Below are 9,222 nucleotides of genomic sequence, written 5' to 3' on the forward strand. Positions count from 1 at the left end.
AAGGCCAAAAGGAGTTGATGTCCTTTCATTTCTGGATGGAAAGCCTTTGCATTGCAGTCGCTACCCCGGATGGATGGTCCTCCCGTTGCTACGCAGAGGTTTGCTTGACGCACACTGGATGTTCAGCTGATGGAGACTTCTTGCAGCCATTGATAAGTTAATAAACAATGCTTTTTACGATCCATCATGGCCTCACCTCCATCCGTCATGATGGACATTTTGACATTTATTCAAAGGTGTGCCTGAAGAACATTCTTAGTATGTTCAATCATCTGTGTCTCGCTCTATATATCGTGTGTGTATGTATATATATAAATACAATATGTAAGATGACAGATCTAAGAAGCTGAAAAATATATTTAAGCCTCAAGATGTTTAGGAGCTCTAGCTAGCCCTATGGTGAACTACTGTTCTGACATGGAATATAAATACATATCTAGAGGCTGTTGTCCCAGTGCGGTGTGCATTGGACTGCTCTGCATTGGTAAAAGAATCATAGGATTTATTACTGTCACTGTCGCCATTCAGCAACGTCCTTGGTTGAGGCGGAAAATGCTCGCTTCTTGGATCATGAGGAAAACACTGTATAGAACTGCCTCATAAATGAAAGTTGCTCGCCAATGATCGCCGAAACAAAGAGGACGCGAAGCAACAGCAGGGAAAACCAGAACCACGACCGGGCTGTTCATCACGGGCAACAGTTTGGCTCGTTCTCGTGAGTTTCTTCTTGTACGCACAAAGTTACAATCCAAACTAGAAAAAGTATAAGTCACAATGGAGAAACGTACGATTATACCCCCCGGTAAATTAAAGTACATCGCAGGGCAGCCTTATGAGAAATAAAAACGCTTTTCTATAATGATATGTTTGTCTCTAATACCTTCATATTGTCACTGGTGGGAGATCTGCACTGTTTCATCGACACATGTTAACGTGGCGAAGGCTCTGCTTGGGTTAACAAGCAATCAACAAACACACAAAGCGATGTGAAAAGGACTTTTGGGCAGACAAACACACACACACACACACACAAGTAACAGAGAAATATGCAGTGCTTTATTTGTTCAATTCCCTTGGTGACACAGAGGATTTATCAGCACAGCACATTCAGTTCATTCATGCAATTAAAATAAAGATTTACAATATTGTGCCAAACGAATTTGCAGAGGATTTTTAATATCGGCTTCTTCCTCTCATGAGTGACATGAGATTGGTTCCCCTCTCCCAGAGGATGCTCTGCTGTACCATTCACCATTTTGAAATTTGGCTGTAGTTTTTTTGAGCCTGGCACCTCACTGAGTCGCAGGACGTATGAAAATGACAGACAGCCCTCTCGCCAGAATGGAGAAGGAATATGCAAAGGGGGAGGCAGCAGGAGCGTGTTCTTTCCTCCTCACTGAGCCGTTCCCTTCTTTGTATTCCTCCTCATCAAAAAGGATTCACTGTCCCGCAGTGTTATTGAGCATATTGTGTGAAAGAAGATGAGTCAGAGAATGAGTTTCCGTGTGCTTTCCTCTTGCTTGAAATGAGCACATTGTGTTTGTGTGTTTCGCCATGCTGCTGTGTATTTTTAGAGAGGATATCAAGAGTATGTGAAACAGGCACCCTGCTACGACACACTTGAGATTATGCTCAATTTCCGTGTAGAAAATCAAGGTGATTAGCCCTCCCTGCTTATGTGAGTTTTAAGTGGATTTTTGCTTAAAAGGTGTTTGGGGATCAGAAATGCAGGACGTGCTTTTACTTATTCCGTGCATGCATTCCCAATTTCCACCCAGGATGATGGAGTCCTGCTGTGGATGGAGGTTTCTGCTCCGTTTTAGGCAGAGCAGAGAGGAGCACAGCATGAACTGATAACAGAGGCCGGGATGTCCGACCTCTCCATCCATCAAGTCCTGCCGATCTCCCACAGAGACGCTGGCAGCCATGTCCACATCACACTGGACAGCTCATCAATGCCTGGCAGAGATGACAACCTTCGTGTACAGTTCGGAAGTGTGCAGAAGACGCCAAACAGCATTGTTTATGAAACTTGGATTGGGAACTTCCAAGAGTATCAAGTGGAGAAAAAAAAACCTGAATTTTGCCCCTGAGAATAAATGCATATATTTTAGGGCCTTTTAGTCAGAGCCATCGCTCCTCCTCCTTGAAACCACAGCCTGTCTTTGCACTTTATCGCATTTATATTCTTTAACAATAATACATAGCAAACTGTAATTGGTGGTGAGGGCACACTCCTTACCTGTGGGGGCTTTGCAGTCTATAATTACAGTTATTACAGGCCTGAGTCGGTGTAATTGTCGGTTTTACAATCAGCATCCATTGGAGCCAGAACACTCAAAAGTGCCTCAAAATTAAGTCAAAACTTTATTGGAACGCTATCTTCCATGAAACGTAATAATTTCAGCCATATGTAAGGGCCGATCGCTCAACAAAAACTTCCATCGGGTCATTACATGATTCTGAAGATGTGTCTGAGGCATAACAAACACAACCGTTTGTTAAAAACTGCAGCTGCCATGACAACAATTCATCTGATGCTTCGCCTTTTTCCTTCTATATTCCCCTGTGATTCAACCCCAAGCTGGAACACAAAAAAAGAAATGGAAGAATGCCCAGAAATAATAAGAATTTGGGACGGGGGTGGGGAGGGGTTGGTATTTTCTCTCATAAGCTAACCAATATTTTTTTTCTTAAAATAAGCAGGAAGATATTGTACTTTGGATTTATTTTTATAGAGGTCAGTTCAAATTTCGAGTTGTCTTTCCAAATTTGTGCAGAGAGTTCACAGCAGCAGCTTGGCCTTCAGGCTGCCTGCCAGAGACAAAGCACTGTGCTGTCAGTCCAAAGCTGCCCACATACACAGTATGCTGCAGAGAACATAAAGTTTGGACCACGGAAAAGAAAAAGCAGAGCGTTTTTCTTGCCTACACACTAACTGAAAAGTTTTGCCATGTCACCGGGTTTATACAATATTTCTGTAAAGTTACCTGTTCACATCGGTAGAAATGGAAACTGAGGTAACCGTATTTTGGTGGTGTGGTTGAAGATCGATCTTTTTTCCTGTTAAAATTAGAAACTGAGTGCCTTTTTGGTCTTTTAATGTTAGAACCTTAAACCAAACACACAGCTTGGTTCCTCTTGGTTTCAGTAACGAAAGCACCGGTTATTTATCTTCCAGCTCGCGTTCTCCGACTGTTCTCTGCTCTAATGTTCTCATTCTGTCTCCTCTCGTCTCCACTGCATGTTCTGTCCTCTCCTTTCATTCTGTCTCATCAGTTCTCCTTGCTTCAAAGGACAATATCACAAAATAAATTCAAATGAGCATTTTAAAAGAGATGATTGATACTGCATTCCTTCCCTCCTCGTGCTGCAGACGAGGAGAAATAATGTTTCATGAAAACCATGAAGGCTTTTCATTTATTGAACCTCTTACTTGAGTTGATATTTGGATAAAAACACGAAATGAGTTCATTTTTACCTTCGAACTGGTACTTTAAAGTGTATTCTGTCTCCTCTCAGTTACAGTATATGCTATACTCAGGACATGTTGTCTCTATCTGTGTCTGAATATGTAATTGATAGCATTTAAATTACTGCAGTGTTAGCCAACATTTTAGACCTGGACTTGTGATACACATATTGAAGTCATGTCCACATTCAGGGTGGTTAATCAGCATATTAAACAGATTAGATCAAATTAATTAATCTTGTAATTATTACCATGATACGGAGGATAAAAATGACTTCAAAAGCATTCATTTTTAATTTGGTTTCCTCGTGAGAGTTTCTGCAACATTTTCAAGTTCTTCAAGTTGTTTTTATTTTTGTTTGCTCGAATGTCCAACATTTTTTTCTACAGTGACGTGATTTCAGAATAAAATAAAGATAATGAATAAACATTTTTTTTTAAAGCTAGAAACCTTTTGCTGCTCAACATAATTTAAAATCCAATATAGCTTAAGGGGACTGGAAAGGCTCCAGTGAAATGTTCGTGTGGGTGGGCATGCAATAGATTATTTTTATTTTGTTTCAAGGATATGCTCTATAAGCTGTGTAAAACATTGCAGCTATCAGTGTGATAGATTAGCCCCCCCCCCCATCAAAAACATTAAATACATCTGAAAATCTATGCAGGAAGCCGTCCGCTCCCTTTAACCTTTTTTGCTCACATTCACACGACAGCACAGCAACAATGAAGGCATAAAAATAAATAATAAAAGACGATATAATCTCACAGAAAATGCATTAATACAATATGTAAATATAAAAATTTAGCGGATTATGGATCTTTAAATCATGACATTTGGAAAATCCCCCAATGTCAGAGCAGAATCATACTGATCACTTATGACGAGAGAAGAATCAGCAGCTCAACCTGGTTTTGAAGCAATTTTGTTTTATTAAATTGGATGTAGAAACACAAACGGCTCTCAGCAGACTATTTCACCTGGGTTGGTATTAGTAGGCGATTGCCTAATTGGTGTACTATCAAAATTTGTTTTCCGATTCCACACTCATCCATTGGGCTTTTTTGTTTTCCGGCATACAAATGAGAGACTCGGCGGCAAACGAGGACTGCCAAGGATGCAGTCTGAGCACAAAGACACAGAGTCACCTTGGAGGACCAAACTCCTTCAGATTCCACGCTATCATTTCACTCAAGCAGGTGAAATCTCACTGCCAAACACTTTATATCATTGTAAGAGTCCTGTTTGTCTTCTTTGCATAAGTTATCAATATGGTTGGGTGTAAACTGTAGTCATTTTCCAAGTCCTGTTGATGCCATCAAACCCGAATTTACTGTTAATTACTATAATGCAGTCTGCTATCCAGGCGCTAAATGCGTATAACTCAGCAGCGTGGCAAATCATCATAAACCACACGAGCAATAAACGCACAAGCACACAAGAATACAAATGTGCAGAACTTGTTCCTTTTCGTGAGTAGCCGGTATAGCAAACTCTACTTCTAGAATGGAATGTTATCATGGGTACGGTGCAGACATCAATTTAGATGTCATTCCCATGATGGCACCTGGGTATGACTGTCCAGTGTCCACGGTATTTCTATTTTGTATTACCTTCTCCACCTTGTTTTTCCTGAAGCAGATACAGACCAATATTTATGGACCAAGGATTGAACCCTGGTGTACACCACATACTAGCCACGCCCAGTGTAGCTGTAAAGAATAAGGTTCACAAGGATCCCAGGAAAAGCAGTCAAGGACAGCTCCTTTTATCTTATTGCTGAGGCCTATTAAATAAATGCTCTACTGAAAAGTTATGGTCAACTGGATGCTCGTTTGAATTCTGACTGGTGACTCATATATTGCTGCTTCCTGCAGGCTGAGCATCAAGATGATGTAAAATGCACTTAGAGCAGCAACATTATGCTTCACTGAAGCCTGGTATGTGAAAACAGCCCCGTGTTTTACGTGGAGCAGTTTTTCTAGTAGCGAAGCATTAATGTAGAATGCTCATGGAGATAAAAACTGCAATCCTGAGATACAGTTCACCGCAGGCCAAAACTGGGGCGTCCCCTGCCTCCAGTTTCATTCCATTCATCGTTGGCTCTGCATTTTCCTGAACAGCTCAGAGCAAAACTATTTAAACTCGCACCCTAAATGAACAACTTAGTAAATGTAATCTCTCTTTTTCTTTACCTTAAGAATTGCCTTCTACACACAAATAAGAATGGAGGCAGCAATGCTCTGCAGGTCTGTCCACAAGCTTGTGTGACGTTTTAAGTTAGCTGGTGCTGTTGCACAGAAGCAGCGTCCAGCACTTCGGTGTTTAATTGCAATATGTTATGTTAAACCTCCTTTTAAGTATGCAGTGATGCTTTACTTATTTTTTATTGTGAACCTGTACTTAATCAGGAATGTCATTAAAACAAGAAAAGTTTTATGAAAATCTTTCAAGTAGCTTGTGTGTAATTGGGGAAAACCAGGAATGTGCAAAATATACATCCCCACCATGAAATATTCAAAGAAAGTGACAAACAGACTGATGACTAAAACAATGCCGGTGAACTTAATGCCTCCTTCGCAAAGGTAATTCATTATCTAACCAGTAGTAAAATAATAAATATAAGACATAGTTTAAATTATTTCTTAGTCACGTTGCCTTCCTTATAAATCTGCTGCTGCAGCGTGGAGTCTTATTATTATTCTTGCTGTCATATAAATGTCTGTTTTGTGTATTACCCTCATCCGCTGCTGTCCTAACAAGCTGCTGAATATATTCCTGAAGAGGCTAAGTATTGCTTCGCATGAAGGCAGCCATTGGTGAGTGTGAAAAAGTGGATCCTCATCAAACCTTTTTTGTCAGGGACAAAATGAAAGACGAGATGTATTTACACACGTCACCAGTAATTGGGGGGCAGTTGACTATTCTGACATCAATATGTTAGTAATCTCTGATTGGCAACTGTGTATGAGAGGTTCATTTTAAAATGGCTAATCTTTTCCGTTTCTTGACATTCAGATCTGAATAACTTAATGTGGATTTATCATCCATGTATCCGGCCATTTTCCTGCCGCTTTGCCGCTTTGCAGGTCACAGCGATGCTGGAGCCTATCCCTGTTTACAATGGGCGAGAGGCAGGGTACACCTTGGACGTGTCACCAGTGCATTTAGGGTGGATTTATCACATCCTTTCAATGCATCAAATTGATGATCTGAAATTTGAATCTTGTTTTCTACGGCCTCCAGTGTTATCTTTTAAAGGGTTGTTTTCACTTTCTCCTCTCTTCCATCCTGTTACTGCATTTTATGTTTTGGTGAAGATGAAACATTTGTTGGTGTTTTCATAAATCTCATTTAGTCATAGTTTGTCTAGTACATATATATATATAGTACTACATATATATTTATCTAATCTACAGTCATCAAAAACTCCAAGAAATACTTCCTCTAACTGCTCGAGATGATCTAACGCCTACTTGAGCCATGTTCGGCTATATTAAAAGCTTATCATAGCTTATTATAAAATTAAGAACAGAAAACCTTCCACCTTGAACCCCCCCTGTCTTTATCGCATTAATCACACTCACCTACCGTAAATGAAATCCACTTAAATCCCCCTGGTCGCACAAATAATTTGTGGAGCCAAGTTGAAAGCGTTTGGAAGTCAAAGGCAGCATAATTAGATGGGACGATTGTAAAACCTAATACGAGATGTAATTAAAGAAATTAATAAGGTGCCAGCCTCCTTTCACTGGGTTCTCCGCCTCACGATTAATCACAGTCTGCTCTAATTTGATTTGTGACAAGAAAAAGGATGGCTTGATAAGTCAGGTTGAGACCCCAGTTCAACAGCATTCGACATTTTTAGAATTTCATTAAATACATAGAGTTGTTGGTCACTTTTACTCAAATTAGACCACAGCTGTATTTGTCTTACTGTACAGACGACAGAATTCCAGCTGTCTCTGATTCATGGTCATAAAGCTTTGGGTCATGACCGAAAGGACAAGATCCCGGACACAAGTGGTCAAAACGAGTTCCTCCGCAGGGCGGCTGGGCGCACCCTTAGAGACGGGGTGAGGAGCTCATTCACCAGGGAGGAACTCGGAGTCCAGCCGCTGCTCCGCCACACCGAGAGGAGTCAGCTGAGGTGGCTAGGGAAGCTATTTCGGATGCCTCACTGGGAGGTTTATTTATTTATTTATTTATTTGAAAGGATAAAACCCCTTGAGATGAATCCATCTTGTTTTCAAGAGGGTCCTCAATCAAAACAAAACAACAACAAACAAAATAAAATAAATACTATCTCTTTACATACAGACACATCCACACTCAAGCTACACACATATAAACATGCACACGTAGCTCTCTGTCAAAATAGTAATAATAAACTAAAATTGCAGTTATTACATGAGAAAATAAGATAGCAACACAAAGTTAAAAGCAGTTACAAACATTTTGAAAATGTAACAATAGGGCATTTTTAAACAGATTATAAAATTTTATAGAGCGGATGGATGATGGAAGACTGTTCCAATCAGCAAGAGCTTTGAATTGGAATGCAAATTTCCCTATTTCCTTTTTAATCCTCGGAACAACAAAAAAGGTTTGTTCAGCATGACGTAAACTATAGGAAGAATGAAAATAAATGAAATATTGTTTCAAATAATCCAGATAACTGAGGTTAATGCATTTAAAAATAAACAATAACCAGTGAAACTGTCGTCTGCAGGATGGAGTAAGCCAGGACAGTCGTTGGTAAAGCAAACAGTGGTGGGTTCTGAAAGGACAGCGGAGAATGAATCTACACAGACTATTATATGTAGCATTAAGTGACTTAAGAATTGAAGCTTTAGTGCTTTGATAAATTATATCACAGTAATCTAATATAGGAAGTAGCAATTGTGTAACAATTTTCTTCCTAACAGAAAAACTAAAACAATTAATTGACTGATAAAGCAATTTCAAACGATAGGTGATTTTATTAGTAACAGAAAGCAAGTGAGAGTTAAATGAAAGTGTGGGGTTCAACCACAGACCTAGGTTCCAGGCATGTCCCACTGGGAGGAGGCCCCTGGGAAGACCAAGGACACACTGGGGAGACAATGTCTCGCTGGCTTGACCTGGAGGACGTGGCTAGGGAGAGGGAAGTCTGGAAATGCCTGCTCAGACTGCTGCGCTCGGCGACCGGGCCGTGGATAAGTCTCTAGAGAGCTCCCATTGTCCCTCCTTCCCCTTTGTTTAATCTCCCAAATTGGCCGGGTCATTGCCTGGTTCCAGAGCCTGCACATGTGAATCCAAACCCACGGAGGACTGCAGCGACACCAGCCACAGGATGAGAAATAGAAAACAGCCATTAGAACCAAGTCCCTGAAGACTCTGGTGACTTGGGAACTTTGTTACGCACACTTATCACTGTGATTCACTGCAGATGCCGCTAATTAAAATGTCATAAGCAGAAAACATTATGCATAGCAGCCCCGGCTCTTCATCCGGTTTATGTATAGGATGTCATGCATGCGTCGAGACATGCCTACAGTGCAGTGCAATTACATATTCACAGGTTTTTATGGAGGCATTTATCAAGGTTAAAGCAAAGTCGTTCATATATTCGTATTTGTTCGTATATTCATTGAAGCATTGAAATAGAATCATATTACTGACGTATGTGAGGTAAAACTGGAATTTACTTAATCCTCATTTGCCTGAAAACGGTTTAAAGTGTGTAGTTTCGTGTCATGCAGGTACCTTA

This window comes from Brachionichthys hirsutus, chromosome 8, assembly GCF_040956055.1.
Source record: "Brachionichthys hirsutus isolate HB-005 chromosome 8, CSIRO-AGI_Bhir_v1, whole genome shotgun sequence".
In the NCBI taxonomy this organism is placed as follows: domain Eukaryota; kingdom Metazoa; phylum Chordata; class Actinopteri; order Lophiiformes; family Brachionichthyidae; genus Brachionichthys; species Brachionichthys hirsutus.